Source organism: Cetorhinus maximus, unplaced genomic scaffold (genome assembly GCF_964194155.1).
Source record: "Cetorhinus maximus unplaced genomic scaffold, sCetMax3.hap1.1 HAP1_SCAFFOLD_1354, whole genome shotgun sequence".
Classification (NCBI taxonomy): Eukaryota; Metazoa; Chordata; class Chondrichthyes; order Lamniformes; family Cetorhinidae; genus Cetorhinus; species Cetorhinus maximus.
The window spans coordinates 16,005-32,500 of NW_027597295.1; the positions used below are offsets into that span (position 1 = coordinate 16,005).

The 16,496-nt window shown below is 49.2% G+C and overlaps 1 protein-coding gene across 1 annotated transcript in view; it reads left to right on the top strand.

The window, feature by feature from the left end:
- Positions 1 to 202: 202 nt before the first annotated feature.
- The window catches only part of LOC144676101 (AMP deaminase 1-like), a 70,508-nt gene continuing 54,214 nt past the window's right edge, over positions 203 to 16,496 (top strand). The window contains exon 1 of the mRNA XM_078536614.1: positions 203 to 430. The gene's annotated coding sequence lies outside the window, so the exon portion shown is untranslated. The remainder of the gene's footprint in view (positions 431 to 16,496) is intronic.

Consider the following 16,496-nt stretch of genomic DNA (forward strand, 5'->3'; position numbering starts at 1 on the left):
TCTACACTGTCCCCAACAAACTCTCTCTGTTTTGAGATGAATGAGGCATTGAAAGCGTTGGACCTCTTTAATCATTAGGACCAGTTTGGCAAGAGTCTCTAGTTCTGTCTTAAGGCCAGCCTATTGCTTTATTTGGAGCTGCTCATGGTGAACAGCTTAGCTCCTCCCCAGATCTCTGTTCCCTCTGCAATGCTGCTCAGGAGATTGTATCAGTGCTGCCAATTCTGCACTTCAGAACTTCTTGTTTGTGTTTGGACAGCCTGGCCGGTTGGGTGTTGGCTGCAGGGGAGTGGTTCCAGAGCCTGTATGGTCTGGAGTGGAGACTCAACATCTCCTCATCTCAGGACAGAGCCGGTTAATAAACGTGAATAAGACTGCTGCAGCTCCTCGGGATACTGTCTGCCTGTGCACGCACCGAATCAACTCACTGGTGAGTTACGGGGCCATGAGAGAGTGACAGAAAGAGAGAGAGAGAGAGACACAGAGAAAGAGAGGAAGAAGCAGAGAAGGAGTGACAGAGGGAGAGAGAAAACAAGTCAGAGAAAGAGAATCCAAGAGACAGACCAAGAGACGGAGAAACTGAGAGAGAGATTAAGAGAGACATGGAACAACAGAAAGAAAGAGAGAGAGAAACAGAGAGAGACAGAGGGACACAGAAAAACAGAGAGGGGGGTGAGAAACAGAAACAGAGAGACAGAGATAGAGGGATACTTAGATACAGAGACAAATAGAGAGACAGAGAGAGAGAGACAGAGAACGAGAGAGGGAAGTAGAAAAACACAGAGAGAGAGGGAGATAGAGAGAAAGAGAGAGAGAGAAAAACAGCCAGTGGGAAAGGTGGAGACAGAGCGAGAGAGACAGAAAATGAGAGAGAGAGAGAGAACAAGAGATGGAAACAGATACAGACAAAGTGAGAGAGAGAGACAGAGAAAGTAAGAGACAAAATATGAGAGAGAGAGAGAGAGCGAGGGAGAAAACGAGAGAAAGAACGACAGAGGGAGACAGAAGGAGGGAGAGACAGGGAAAGGAAGTATGTGAGAGCAAGGATCAGAAGCAGAACAGGACAGAATGAGACAGAGGGTGTGTGTGAGGGAAAGTGGGAGGGTACAGAAGAAAGAGGAAGTAAAGACTTTATAATTAGGCAGGATTTAAACAGTGCCTTGAGCATTATTTCATTCAACTATAAACGCCTTTTAAACCACTTATAAGAATTTGAACTTCGGGGACAATGGAGAGGGAAAGGGGAAAACTATCCCAGCTGTTTGCTAGTTTTAATCTCCATGTCTGAATCCATGTCTGTTCCCATCTGTGGAAAGATAGCCTTAAATTAAAGTCAGCTCCTTCAAATCAGAAAGAATGTCTGGAAATTAATTCCACATGGAATTCAGCCCCTCAGGCCTGTTACACAGGAACAGGAGGAGGCCCCATTCAGCCCCCTCCTCGAGCCTGTTACACAGGAACAGGAGGAGGCCCCATTCAGCCCCCTCCTCGAGCCTGTTATACAGGAACAGGAGGAGGCCCCATTCAGCCCCCTCCTCGAGCCTGTTATACAGGAACAGGAGGAGGCCCATTCAGCCCCTTGAGCCTGTTACACAGGAACAGGAGGAGGCCCCATTCAACCCCCTCCTCGAGCCTGTTATACAGGAACAGGAGGAGGCCCATTCAGCCCCCTCCTCGAGCCTGTTATACAGGAACAGGAGGAGGCCCATTCAGCCCCCTCCTCGAGTCTGTTACACAGGAACAGGAGGAGGCCATTGAGTCCCTCAAGCCTGTTACACGGGAACAGGAAGAGGCCATTCAGCCCCTCAAGCCTGTTACACGGGAACAGGAGGAGGCCATTCAGCCCCTTGAGCCGGTGCACAGGAACAGGAGGAGGTCATTCTGCCCCTCAAACCTGTGACACAGGTACAGGAGGAGGCCCAGTCAGACCTGTTACACCTGGAGTGGGCAACAGTTGGATATCAGGGCTGGGTTAAGGGGTCTGGGTTGGGGACATGGTCCCAATTGGCTACCTGTGCCGCCAGCCTCTTTGTCCGCTGCATTGTTGGGATTCTTTGCCTCCAAGCGATCCTCTGGAAGTGGAAGAGGAGCCCGGAGACCGGGTCACTAATTTTAGAATTAGAATGCGCAATGTCCAAGTACATCGGCTGCCGATATACACACGTGCTTCATTGACTTCCGGTCTCACAACGAGAGACGAGAAACTCTGGCTGACCTTCAGAGGGCAATTGTGAGAGTTGGCCACCTTGCTGTGGGTATGGGTTTGGAGTCACATGTAGGCTAGACCAGCTGAGGATAGCAGATTTCCTTCCCTAAAGGGCTTCAGTGAATCAGATGGATGGGTTTTTAAGACAACAATCAATGAAAGCTGATGGACAAGCTTTCAATTCCAGGTTTATTTATTTATTGAATTAAAATTTCACCAGCCGCCACAATGGGATTTGAATCTAGGGTTCCCCCAAAGCGTTTACTGAGGCCCAAGTGACATTGCCACAACGCCACCCCCAGTTTATTCAATATCCTAGCAGAAATGGTTACGAAAGAGACACTTGATGGGGGTAAAGGCAAGATACCGATTGGAGAGCTCTGAATCTTCGATGTGCTGAGGGCCATTATTCTGATCGCCAACTCAAGTGGAGCAGCCATAGGAGCTGATCGATCATTTGCCATTCACAATGCACAATTTGCATAAATGACTTGGGTGAAAGGGTCAAAGGTGGGGTTGCTAAATTTGCTGATGACACAAAGATAGGCAGGAGGGGAAGTGGTGACCGGAACAAAGGGTTAAGCGAGCGGGCAAAGATCTGGCCAACGGGGTACAAATTGGAAACATGCGAAATTGTTGGTTTTGGCAGGGAGAATGAAAAAGCAGTGTGTTATCTGAATGGCGAGAGATTGCAAAACTCTGAGGTGCAGAGGGATCTGGGTGTCCTAGTGCATGAATTAGAAAAGGCTAGTAAAGACCACGGCAAGTAATTAGGAAAACTAACAGAATGTTATCGTTTATTTTGAGGGGAATTGATTACAAGAGTAGGGAGGTTATGCTTCAGTTACACAGGGCACTGGTGAGACCACATCTGGAGTACTGCGTACAGTACTGGTCCCCTGATTTAAGGGAGGGTGTAAATGCGTTAGAAGCAATTCAGAGAAGGTTTACGAGACTAATACCAGGAATGGGCGGGTTGTCTTATGAGGAAAGGTTGGACAGGTTAGGCTTGTATCCGCTGGAATTTATGAGTAAGAGGCAACTTGATTGAAACATATAAGATTGTGGTGGCCTGGTATGCAATGTGCCTTTAAGACAAGGTCACATGATCTTAATGCCCAATAGCAGGGCTGCCTTTCTGTGAGAGAGCCTTGAGTTAGTCACTGATGAGTGTAGACAGAGTTTTATGTTGTGGCCACACAAGTGTAGCTTTAGAGTTTAGTTTGTAAATGAACAGAATGTGTTTATTCTCTGTCTCTGTACCAACTCGGTCACCCCAGTAGAAGGGTCCTACCTGGGTCCTTCAGCCCAACAAACCTAAGGGCACCGGACCCAACAAACTGGCGACGTGAGTAAAAGCACAAAGAATCACGGAAAAAAAACGAGGTTAGAAAGCGCGCAAGAACCCAGAAGAGTCACAGAATCACACAGAGCAGAAGAGGCCCTTCGGCCCATCGAGTCTGCACCGACCCCTGAGAAACACCTGACCCACCTGCCTAACCCCACTGACCAGCACTTGGCCCATAGCCTTGAATGTTGTGACGTGCCAAGTGCTCATCCAGGTACCTTTTTAAAGGATGTGAGGCAACCCGCCTCCACCACCCTCCCAGGCAGCGCATAAGAAGTGAAAGCACATGGGCACCCCTGAGATTCGAGCTTAGGATCTCCTGTTTATTAGGTGGGTGCTGTAGCCAACAAAGCAATGCCTTCCTCATATATATATATATATATTTTATATTTTGGGAAATATTTTTCTTTTAAAATAGGGGTTTAGTCTGCGCGTGTGTCTTAATTGGATTAAAGCCAACAAGTCTGGGTGCATTGATATGTACTAGTTTGTGATGTAAACAGAGAGGTAGAGTGTATTTGCATTTTTTGAATAGAGCATTCAAGAAGTGGGGTGTAAACTGACACCTTTCTCGCAGATACCAAGCCATATGTTTATATTACTAATAAAATTGGTACCATGAATGGGGTTTCATTGTTAAAAGATGAAGTTCGAAGAGACTGGTGATACTATGAGAATTTGAATTCAATCAGTGGTGGTAGGTATAACTTCAGTAGTTTTCGGGTGTGCATGGAGAGACAATGTAAGGTCAAAAGGCAGCTGCAAGCCTCCAACAGGCTCCACAGTGAAAAGAACCTCATTTTGAATTTGTAAGGTGAAAATGCTTTGCCTGGTGTTTGGTTAAGTCTTTAGGAGAGGGGTCTCTGGACAGGTTGAAAGGGTGTTGCCTTAATGGAGATTAGTTTGGGAATTTGTTAAAAGTGATGATAGTAGCAATTTGGAGCCATGTGTGTATATATATATATATATATGTTTTAACCTGTATAAATTAATGAAATGCTTCATTTAGTTTAATGTAAAGCCTTGAGAACTAGTGGTCTGATTCCTGAATTTAGAGTCGCATCTCAAACGTAACACTTAAAATTATTGGTTATGGCAGTTGTTTCAAGTTTCCCTCTGGAATTTTTAAATAACTCCGCTTTACCGACTGCATCGGTCACAACTGAAGAGATTAGTGTCTGAAACAAATCTTGATTTTCAGAAGGTATTGAAAATCGCTCTGGCAATGGAAGGTGCAGTGTGAGAGACTCAGAAGCCATTTGAAGAGCGCAAAATGGCGCTGTCCTCCATGTTGGGCGTGGAGCCTCAGCTAAAAGAGAGCGCGTGAGTGCAGAGCTTTGTTCCGAAGCGGGAAGCAGCCGCCGCTAGCAGACAGGTTAAAAGGGATAACTCAGCGGCAAAATCGTGGCGTAACAGTGACAGAGGTGGAAGCGGACAACCCTGCACTGAATCACGGTTTAAGAAGATCGAATGTTTCTTCTGCCATCGCAATGGTCACCTCATGAGACGTTGTAAGGATAGAATCCGGCAGGCACTCAGACAAAAGCTAAAACCCAATGAGATAAACAGTGTTGAAAAGCCTGAAGTAATAGATGCTGATATGTATTCATCATATAATATAAAAGGAGGAAGAATAGAGCCTAGCTACGTGACCATGAGCGTGAATGAGAAGCCTATCAGAATGGAGGTGGATACTGGAGCATCCACTGTGGTGATAGGTGAGCAGACTTTCAAAAACCTGAATCATGGGGAATGTAAACTAAATTTGGAAGAAACTGATGAAAAATTAAAAACCTACACAGGAGAAGACACACAAGTCAAGGGAATATGTGAAGTCACAGTACATTATGGAGGTCAAACAGTGAGATTACCCTTGATGGGGGTATCAGGTGAGGGATCTCATCTCCTTGGATGAAACTGGCTGAAATAAATTAAATTGGAATGGACTGAAATCTTCCAGCTGGGAGCTAATGGGCTATCACAGCTATTACAAAACAATGCCTCAGTGTCTAAGGACAAACTTGGGAACATTGAAGGGCTACAAGCAAAAATTCATGTAGATCCAGAGGCAACACCAAGATTCAAGGAGACCAGACCAGTACCTTATGCAATGCAGGATAAGGTGGAATCCCGAACTGGACAGATTAGAGAAACTGGGAGTGATACAGCCAGTACAATTTTCAACACCAATTGTACCTGTTCTCAAACCTGACCTAAGCATTAGAATTTGTGGGGGGCTATAAATTAACAGTTAACAAAGTGACCAAATTGGATAGACACTCCATACCTAAAATAGAAGATTTATACGCTAAACTGGCAGGTGGAAAGGCCTACACGAAGTTAGATATGAGCCATGCCTACCAGCAATTGGAATTGGAGAAGGCATCCCGGAAGTTTGTCACCATAAATACACACAAGGGGTTGTATCAATACAACCGTTTACCCATTTGGGGTATCTCCAGCTTGCGCCATATTCCAAAAGAACCACGGAAAATTTAATTACAGCGATTGCCCCGGGCGGTAGTTTATTTGGATGATGTTCTCGTGGCTGGACTCACTGGAAAGGAACATCTGAAGAGCTTGGAAGACATGCCGAAGCGTTTTGCGCGGGTTGGAGAGAGATTGAAGAAGGAAAAGTGCACATTCCAGGCAAAAGGTCACAGGGTAGATTCACAAGGTCTACGCCCAGTTGAAGAAAAAGTGATAGCCATCAGAGAAGCACCAACACCAACGAATACATAATTCTTGGGGATGATCAATTACTATGGACGTTTCTTGTCGAATTTGTCGATAGAACTGGCACCATTGTATCACTTACTCAAGAAAAACCACCGATGGTCTTGGCAAACTCCACAGGAAGCAGCTTTCACAAAAGTGAAAAAAAATTGCTACAATCTTCTACACCGCTGGTACATTTTGACCCAAAGAAAGTGTTGGTATTAATGTGCGATGCATCACCTTATGGAGTAGGAGCAGCGCTTTCCCATTGAATGGACGATGGGTCAAAGGGACCTACAGGATATGTGTCGACAATGCTCAGTACTGCAGGGAAAAAGCGCTCACAAATTGGAAAAGAAGGCCTGGCAATCATTTTCGGAGTTCAAAAAGGTTTTGCCAATTTGTACATGGGTGTCATTTCAGTATCATAGTGGACCACAAGTCATTATTTGGACCATTCGGTGAAGACAAGGCCATACTCTCTATAGCCTCTGCAAGAGTACAAAGATGGGCAGTTAGGGGAGGCGATGGTGTAGTGGTATTGTTGCTGGACTAGTAATCCAGAGACTCAGGGTAATACTCTGGGGACCTGGGTTCAAACCCCACCATGACAGATGGTAGAATTTGAGTTCAATTAAAAGTCTAATGATGATCATGAAAGCCATTGTTGTGAAAACCCATTTGGTTCACTTATCCCCTTTAGGGAAGGAAATCTGCCATCCTTACCTGGTCTGGCCTACATGAGACTTCAGACCCACAGCTGATACATGCTAAACAAATTAAAGATTTGATGTACCAAGACCCAGTCTTATCCATAAGTGAGAGATCAAGTTTTTCCCTAGTTGGTCACAAACACAAGAGAGCGATGAAATGAAACCGCGTTTCCAGAGAAGATACGAGTTAACCAGCCAGGATGGTATTTTATTGTTAGGGAGCTCGAGCGATTGTTCCTCCAAATGGGACGAAAGCCATTGTTACCTGAACTTCACAGAGCACATCCCGGAATTTATGGTGGCCTGGGATGGATGGAGAAATAGAAAACTTAGTGAGAAGCTGTATGCAGTGTCAACAAGTACAAAAATTACCTGCATCAGCTCCGTTACACCCCTGGGAGTGGCCAAGAAGGCCATGGGTGTGAGTACATGTTGACTATGTGGGATCTTTTATGGGAACAATGTTTCTACTTATCATCAATGCACATTCAAAAATGGATGGACAGATATTTAGTGAAGTCGCTGACTTCTCCTGTTACAATAGACAAGCTACAACGAAGTTTCGCAATCAACGGACTGCCTGAAGTGCTAGTATCAGACAATGGAACAGTATTCACGAGTGCTGAGTTTCACCGATTTACAAGCCTCAATGGTATTGTTCATGTGAAAACATCTCCACGCCCGCCCTTCTTCTCCGAATGGATTGGCCGAGAGAGCAGCTCAGACGCTCAAATCAGGTAGGAAGAAATTATCTGGGGATTCAGTAATAACCAAATTGGCACGTATTCTTTTCCATTATAGATCCACCCCTCATTCGACAACAGGTGTCACACCTGCGGCATTGTTGATGAAGCACCATCTCCGATCGAGATCGAGGCTAATTATGCCAAACTTGGCGGTGGGGGGGGGGGTGGGGGTAGGGAAAGTAGAAGGAAGGCAGGAAAATTAGAAAATGGGACGTGATTGTCACAGTCGGAGCAGAACATTTAACGCAGGAGAGAAGGTATTTGTGAGACATTTTAGAGAAGGACCAGCCTGGTTGTTTGGTGAAATAAGTGACCTCTTTCCAACCAGGTGAGAGTTGGAGAATGACTAATAAGGAGGTGATGTGGATCACATACGAAGAGGAGAAGCCAAATATCCAGAAGTGATTCCACCGGTGCTCGAGACTGAATTAACATTTCCTGTTGAAACATCTCAACCAAGTTCAGGTGTATTTGAAGGACCGACTGTACCTGCAAGAGTCGGAGAAACCCATTTATAGGTACCTGCAGCAGCGCCTAAAACTCAGACGACTTCAGTAAGGGAGATTCCAAAGCAAACATCGGAAGCTGTGGAGCTGAGACGTTCTACGCGCATAAGGAAACCCCCAGAGAGACCGACTTTGTAGATAACTGTAAATAGCTTAATATATTGAAAAGTAGTAAAATGTGTTTTTCAGTAAAGGGGGAGGGGTGTAGTAACCCGACATGTCGTGTACCTTTAAGACGAGTATTGCCATGTAAGGCCGCATGATCTTAACATCCAATAGCAGAGTAGCGCAGGCTACCTCTCCATGAGAGAGTCTTGAGTTAGCCACCGATGAGTGAAGACAGAGTTTTATGTTGCAGGCGCACAGGCGTAGCTGCTGAGTTTAGCTTGTAAATAAATAGCATGTGTTCATTCTAACAACGATCTCCCTGATATTGTCTGTCTCTGTACCAACTCGGTCAACCCCAGTAGAAGCAGGCAACCCAGGCCCAGCAAAGATCCCGAGGGGTCTGGACAGGGTGGGTCTGGAGAGGATGTTTCCTCTTGTGGGAGAATCCAGAATGAGGGGGTCACTGTTTAAAAATAAGGGGGTCGCCCATTTAAGACGGAGATGGGGTGAATTTTTTTTTCTCTCAGGGGGTCGTGAGTCTTTGGAACTCCCTTCCTGAAAGGGCGGTGGAAGCAGAGTCGTTGGGTATTTTTAAGGCAGAGCTGGATAGATTCTTGATTGACAAAGGGTGGGGGGGTGAAAGGTTATCCGGGGGGCGGGGAGCGGGCGGGAATGTGGGGCTGAGGTGACATTCTTATCGAATGGAGGAGCAGGCTCGTTGGGGCCGAGTGGCCTTACTCCTGCTCCTAGCCCGCGTCTAGATCGAGCTGACTGGAAGTACAGTCCCCTGGTCAAAGTCGGACCGGGCAAAGACGATGGCGATGTGGGTGGAAAGAGCCACAAGATTCCGATTCACGGAGTTCAGCTTGGACAGCTTGACGCTTCCCGTGGCGCTTGGGCCACTTGTCACGCAGGACGCAGGGCCTGCCTAAGAGGTCGCGGCTAGGCCTAAGAAGTCATGGCCAGGCCTAAGAGGTCGCGGCTAGGCCTAAGAAGTCATGGCTAGGCCTAAGAAGTCATGGCTAGGCCTAAGGGGTCGCAGCTAGGCCTAAGAGGTCGCGGCTAGGCCTAAGAAGTCATGGCTAGGCCTAAGAGGTCGTGGCTAGGCCTAAGAGGTCGCGGCTAGGCCTAACGAGGGACGCGGTGCTGTGGGCTCACTTGAAAGAGCGCAGGGTGGCCATGGAGCCTCGGTGACTGCGGAGGTTCGTATTCTGAACGCTGAAAGGGTGACCAGCGACGATGTCCCAGGAATGAAAGGCTTAACATATGAGGAACGTTTGAGGACTCTGGGTCTATACTCGATGGAGTTTAGAAGGATGAGGGGGGATCTGATTGAAACTTACAGAATACTGAAAGGCCTGGATAGAGGTGGACGTGGGGAAGATGTTTCCATTAGTAGGAGAGACTAGGACTCGAGGGCACAGCCTCAGAGTAAAGGGAAGACCTTTTAGAACAGAGATGAGGAGAAACTTCTTTAGCCAGAGAGCGGTGAATCTATGGAATTCATTGCCACAGAAGGCTGTGGAGGCCAGGTCATTGAGTGTATTTAAGACCGAGATAGATAGGTTCTTGATTGTTAAGGGCATCAAAGGTTACGGGGAGAAGGCGGGAGAATGGGGTTGAGAAGCTTATCAGCCATGATTGAATGGCGGAGCAGACTTGATGGGCCAAATGGCCTAATTCCTGCACCTATGTCTTATGGTCTTATGGATATTGTGTGCGTCACGGAGACGGACGAATGGGTGGACACTCTGGGAGCGTTGGCATTAAGAGGAGCTTGTTTGAGCCAGAGTTTTTCAGGGAAGCTCGCATATTTTGGCCACGTGGTGTGTGGACGGGAGGGCGGGGGTGGGGGAATGCAGAGTGGGGGGGGGGGTGGGGGGGGGGGGTGCCTGGAACGTCTGGAAGATAAAAAAAAGAGGCAAAAGGCCTTGAAAACGTGCGCCAGGAAGACCCGAGGTGGCGCGGACGCGGTGGTATCAGGAGCTGCACGGGGCTCTCTATGGGGTGGGTAGTGAGGGGAGCGGAGCTGAGGAGTGGAGGGAAGATTGAGGGCTGTCTGTGCCATGAGCGGAGCGAGGGTTCACGAAAGGCAAGGCAAGGGAACCTTCAGACAGCAGCAGAAGGCTGCTCGAGACGTTGAACTTGGCACCAGGAGGGAAATTCTTCTGACTTCAAAACAAGAAACCCGATGTACATTTTGCTGCTGGAACTGACCCTGAAGAGAAAACAAACAGTAAAGCTTGGGAATGATTTGCCCTGGTCCGAACTGGAGTTCCGTTTTAAGGGCCAGTTTGGACCGGTACCGGTCATTTCCAAGTCCTACTGGTTATTCCTCCCGGGCGCAGTTCACGGGCTCCGTCCCTGACCCTGCTGAGGATCGCCGATCACAGCCCGGGTGGCACTGAGCCTCACGCACAGGCACAGCTTAGGAAAGGCCCAGGCTTCGATCCCGGCCTATAGTGCTGATTTAACCTGATTGCACCCGGAGCAGTATGAGCCCCACACATAGACACGCATGCATAGACACACACACACACACAGACACACAGATCACAGACCACAGACACACACACACAGACACAAACACACAGATCACAGACCACAGACACACACACACAGACACAAACACACAGATCACAGACCACAGACACACACACAGGCACAGACAAAAACATACAACACACAGACACAGACAACAGACACACACACACAGACCACAGACACACACACACAACACACAGACACACAGACACAGACCACAGACACACACACACAGACACACAGACACAGACCACAGACACACATACACACATGCACAGGTCACAGACACACACAACACACAGGCACACATGCACAGATCACAGACACACACACACACAGACACGCATACACAGACCACAGACATACACACACACACACAACACACAGACACACATACACAGATCACAGACACACACAGATCACAGGCCACAGACACACACACACACACAACACACAGACACAGATCACAGACACACACACAGACACACAGATCACAGACCACAGGCACACACACATACACAACACACACACACATATACACAGATCACAGGCCACAGACACACACACGCGCATATACAGATCACAGACCACAGACACACACACACAGATACACAGATCACAGGCCACAGACAAACACACACATACACAGATCACAGACAACAGACACACACACACACACACACACAAGCACGCATGCACAGATCACAGATCACACACACACGAGCACACACGCACAAACACAGATCACAGACACACACACAGGCACAGACAAAAACATACACACATAGACAAACACACACACATAGGCACAGAGAAATGCACAGATGCAGATCACAGACACACACACTCAGACAAACACACACAGACATGCACACACATACACATTTGAACCCCTTGATTTGATTCCAGTCTGTAACTCACTCCCAGGTATCTGCTATTCTGTATATAAACCACCCCGAACCCCTTGATTAGATTCCAGTCTGTAATTCACTCCCGGGTATCTGTTATTCTGTATATAAACCACCCAAACCCCTCGATTAAATTCCAGTCTGTAACTCACTCCTGGGTATCTGTTATTCTTTATACAGATATAAAGATGGAATAGACAACCTTTGTTCCTTCTCCGAATAGCAGAGAAGTTTAACCGGGTGATTTAAGCAAGTTCAGAATCATGATGGAGTAAATCAGGAGAAACAGTTTCCAGTGGGAGGAGGGTCTGTAACCAGAGGGACTCAGATTGAAGGTGGTTGGATAAAGAACCAGTGGGGGAGAATGAGGAGAAAGGGTTTCTGCAGCGAGTTGTTATGTTCTGCACCTACCCTGCCCTGCAGGAGTCTAACTGGTTTATATGTGAAGGACAAACCAAAACGTGAGATATAAGCAAGAATTATATTGAGAAATCTAGATGTTTTATATTTGAAGTAGAAGTAAATTCAAGAATAACTACCAACGTTCAGCACTCCCTCAGTCCTGAGCTCCAAATGGTGCAATGCTCACCAAGTGCTGACCTTTCTGACAGTGCAGCACTCCCTCAGTACTGACCCTCCGACAGTGCGGCACTCCCTCAGCACTGACCCTCTGGCAGTGCAGCACTCCCTCAGTACTGACCCTCCGACAGTGCAGCACTCCCTCAGTACTGACCCTCCGGCAGTGCGGCACTCCCTCAGCACTGACCCTCCAGCAGTGCGGCATTCCCTCAGCACTGATCCTCCGGCAGTGCGGCACTCCCTCAGCACTGATCCTCCGGCAGTGCGGCACTCCCTCAGCACTGACCCTCCGGCGGTGCGGCGCTCCCTCAGCACTGTTGCCGAGGAGTGTTGACCTGCTGTATGGGGTGTTCGAGTCTGTGGAGTGACGGTTTGAAGCAATGACTTGCTGTAAGAATGCAATAAATGAAGCAAAGCTATTTCAAGTATTCGGCGGCCTGGAACTGTTCGGGCCTCATCCTGTGAAAGTGGCAGTGGAGCCAGACGGGAAACCGTTGCTACAGAAACATGACTGATGAAACTTGGAGCTCATTGGGAGCTGAGGACCTCCTGACTCTCGTCGACCGCCTCCCCAGTTGAAATACTTGTGATTTGCTCCTCTCCAGGCTGCGTCTAAAAACCGCCTGCATTCCTGTCATCTCCTTCGTCAAACTAGCCCAGGCACGTTAGTGATCAAAAGCATTTACTGACTGTGGTGTACGTAAGTAGGGAAGAGCTCGGTAGACCAAAGGCTTGGCCAACCAGGCCAGTTTTGGGAAGCGTGTTGAAGTAGGGGAGAGAGTAGGAGAGGTTTAGGGAGGGAATTCTGGGCCTTAGGGTCCAGGCAGCCACCAACAGTAGAGAGATTCAAATGGAAGGTGGGGGGGAGGGGTGAAAAAGGCCAGAATTGGGGGAGTGCTGAGATCTTAGGTGGGTGGAGGTGGTGTAGGGGCTGGAGGAGGTTACAGAGATAGGGAGGGTTGTAGGGGCTGGAGGAGGTTACAGAGATAGGGAGGGTTGTAGGGGCTGGAGGAGGTTACAGAGATAGGGAGGGTTGTAGGGGCTGGAGGAGGTTACAGAGATAGGGAGAGTTGTAGGGGCTGGAGGAGGTTACAGAGATAGGGAGGGTTGTAGGGGCTGGAGGAGGTTACAGAGATAGGGAGGGTTGTAGGAGCTGGAGTAGGTTACAGAGATAGGGAGGGTTGTAGTAGCTGGAGGAGGTTACATAGATAGGGAGGGTTGTAGGAGCTGGAGGAGGTTACAGAGATAGGGAGGGTTCTAGGAGCTGGAGTAGGTTACAGAGATAGGGAGGGTTGTAGGGGCTGGAGGAGGTTACAGAGATAGGGAGGGTTCTAGGAGCTGGAGTAGGTTACAGAGATAGGGAGGGTTCTAGGAGCTGGAGGAGGTTACAGGGATAGGGAGAGTTGTAGGGGCTGGAGGAGGTTACAGAGATAGGGAGAGTTGTAGGGGCTGGAGGAGGTTAAAGAGATAGGGAGGGTTGTAGGGGCTGGAGGAGGTTAGAGAGATCGGGAGGGTTGTAGGGGCTGGAGCAGGTTACAGAGATAGGGAGTGTTGTAGGGGCTGGAAGAGGTTACAGGGATAGAGAGGGTTGTAGGGGCTGGAGGAGGTTACAGAGATAGGGAGGGTTGTAGGGGCTGGAAGAGGTTACAGGGATAGGGAGGGTTGTAGGGGCTGGAGGAGGTTACAGAGATGGGGGGGTTGTAGGAGCTGGAGGAGGTTACAGAGATAGGGAGTGTTTTAGGGGCTGGAGGAGGTTACGGAGATAGGACGGGTTGTAGGGGCAGGAGGAGGTTACAGAGATAGGGAGTGTTGTAGGAGCTGGAGGAGGTTACAGAGATGGGGAGGGTTGTAGGGGCAGGAGGAGGTTACAGATATAGGGAGTGTTGTAGGGGCTGGAGGAGGTTGCAGAGATAGGGAGTGTTTTAGGCGCTGGAGGAGGTTACAGAGGTAGGGAGGGTTGTAGGAGCTGGAGGAGGTTACAGAGATAGGGAGGGTCGCAGGAGCTGGAGGAGGTTACAGAGATAGGGAGGGTTTTAGGGGCTGGAGGAATGGAGGAAGTAACAGAGATAGGGAGGGTTGTAGGGAAAGGAGGAGGTTACAGAGATAGGGAGTGTTGAAGGAGCTGGAGGAGGTGACAGAGATAGGGAGGGTCACATGAGCTGGAGGACGTTGCAGAGATAGGGAGGGTTGCAGGGGCAGGAGGAGGTTACAGAGATAGGGAGGGTTGTAGGAGCTGGAGGAGTTTACAGAGATAGGGAGTGTTGAAGGAGCTGGAGGAGGTTACAGAGATAGGGAGGGTTTAGGGGCTGGAGGAGGTTACGGAGATAGGAAGCGTTTAGGGGCTGGAGGAGGTTACGGAGATAGGGAGGGTTGTAGGGGCTGGAGGAGGTGACAGAGTTAGGGAGGGTCGCAATAGCTGGAGGAGGTTACAGAGATAGGGAGGGTTGCAGGGAGCTGGAGGAGGTTACAGAGATAGGGAGTGTTGAAGGAGCTGGAGGAGGTTACAGAGATAGGGAGTGTTGAAGGGGCTGGAGGAGGTTACAGAGAGAGGGAGGGTTGTAGGGGCTGGAGGAGGTTACAGAGATAGGGAGGGTTGTAGGGCCTAGAGGAGGTTACAGAGATAGGGAGGGTTGTAAGGGCTGGAGGAAGTTACAGAGATAGGGAGGGTTGTAGGGCCTGGAGGAGGTTACAGAGGTAGGGAGTGTTGTAGGGGCTGGAGAAGGTTACAGAGATATGGAGGGTTGTAGGGGCTGGAGGAGGTTACAGAGATAGGGAGGGTTTTAGGGGCTGGAGGAGGTTACAGCGATAGGGAGGGTTGTAGGGGATGGAGGAGGTGACAGTGATAGGGTGGGTTGCAGGAGCTGGAGGTGGTTGCACAGATAGGGAGGGGTGTAAGTGCTGGAGGAGGTTGCAGAGATAGGGAGGGTTGTAGGGGCGGGAGGAGGTTGCAGAGATAGGGAATGTTTTAGGGGCTGGAGGAGGTTACAGAGGTAGGGAGGGTTGTTCGGCCTGGAGGAGGTTACAGAGGTAGGGAGTGTTGTAGGGGCTGGAGAAGGTTACAGAGATATGGAGGGTTGTAGGGGCTGGAGGAGGTTACAGAGATAGGGAGGGTTTTAGGGGCTGGAGGAGGTTACAGCGATAGGGAGGGTTGTAAGGGATGGAGGAGGTGACAGTGATAGGGTGGGTTGCAGGAGCTGGAGGTGGTTGCACAGATAGGGAGGGGTGTAAGTGCTGGAGGAGGTTGCAGAGATAGGGAGGGTTGTAGGGGCGGGAGGAGGTTGCAGAGATAGGGAATGTTTTAGGGGCTGGAGGAGGTTACAGAGGTAGGGAGGGTTGTAGGAGCTGGAGGAGGTTACAGAGATAGAGAGGGTTGTAGCGGCTAGAGGAGGTTACAGAGATAGGGAGGGTTGTAGGGCCTAGAGGAGGTTACAGAGATAGGGAGGGTTGTAGGGGCTGGAGGAGGTTACAGAGATAGGGAGGGTTGTAGGGCCTGGAGGAGGTTACAGAGGTAGGGAGTGTTGTAGGGGCTGGAGGAGGTTACAGAGATAGGGAGGGTTGTAGAGGCTGGAGGAGGTTGCAGAGATAGGGAGTGTTTTAGGGGCTGGAGGAGGTTACAGAGGTAGGGAGGGTTGTAGGAGCTGGAGGAGGTTACAGAGATAGGGGGGTTGTAGGGGCTGGAGGAGGTTACAGAGATAGGGAATGTTGTAGGGGCTGGAGGAGGTTACAGAGATATGGACTGTTGTAGGGGCTGGAGGAGGTTACAGAGATAGGTAGGGTTGTAAGAGCTGGAGGAGGTTACAGAGATAGGGGGGTTGTAGGGGCTGGAGGAGGTTACAGAGATATGGACTGTTGTAGGGGCTGGAGGAGGTTACAGAGGTAGGGAGGGTTGTAGGAGCTGGAGGAGGTTACAGAGATAGGGGGGTTGTAGGGGCTGGAGGAGGTTACAGAGATACGGAGGGTTTTAGGGGTTGGAGGAGGTCACAGAGATAGGGTGCGTTGTAGGGGCTGGAGGAGGTTACAGAGATAGGGAGGGTTGTTCGGCCTGGAGGAGGTTACAGAGGTAGGGAGTGTTGTAGGGGCTCGAGGAGGTTACAGAGATAGGGAGGGTTGTAGGGGCTGG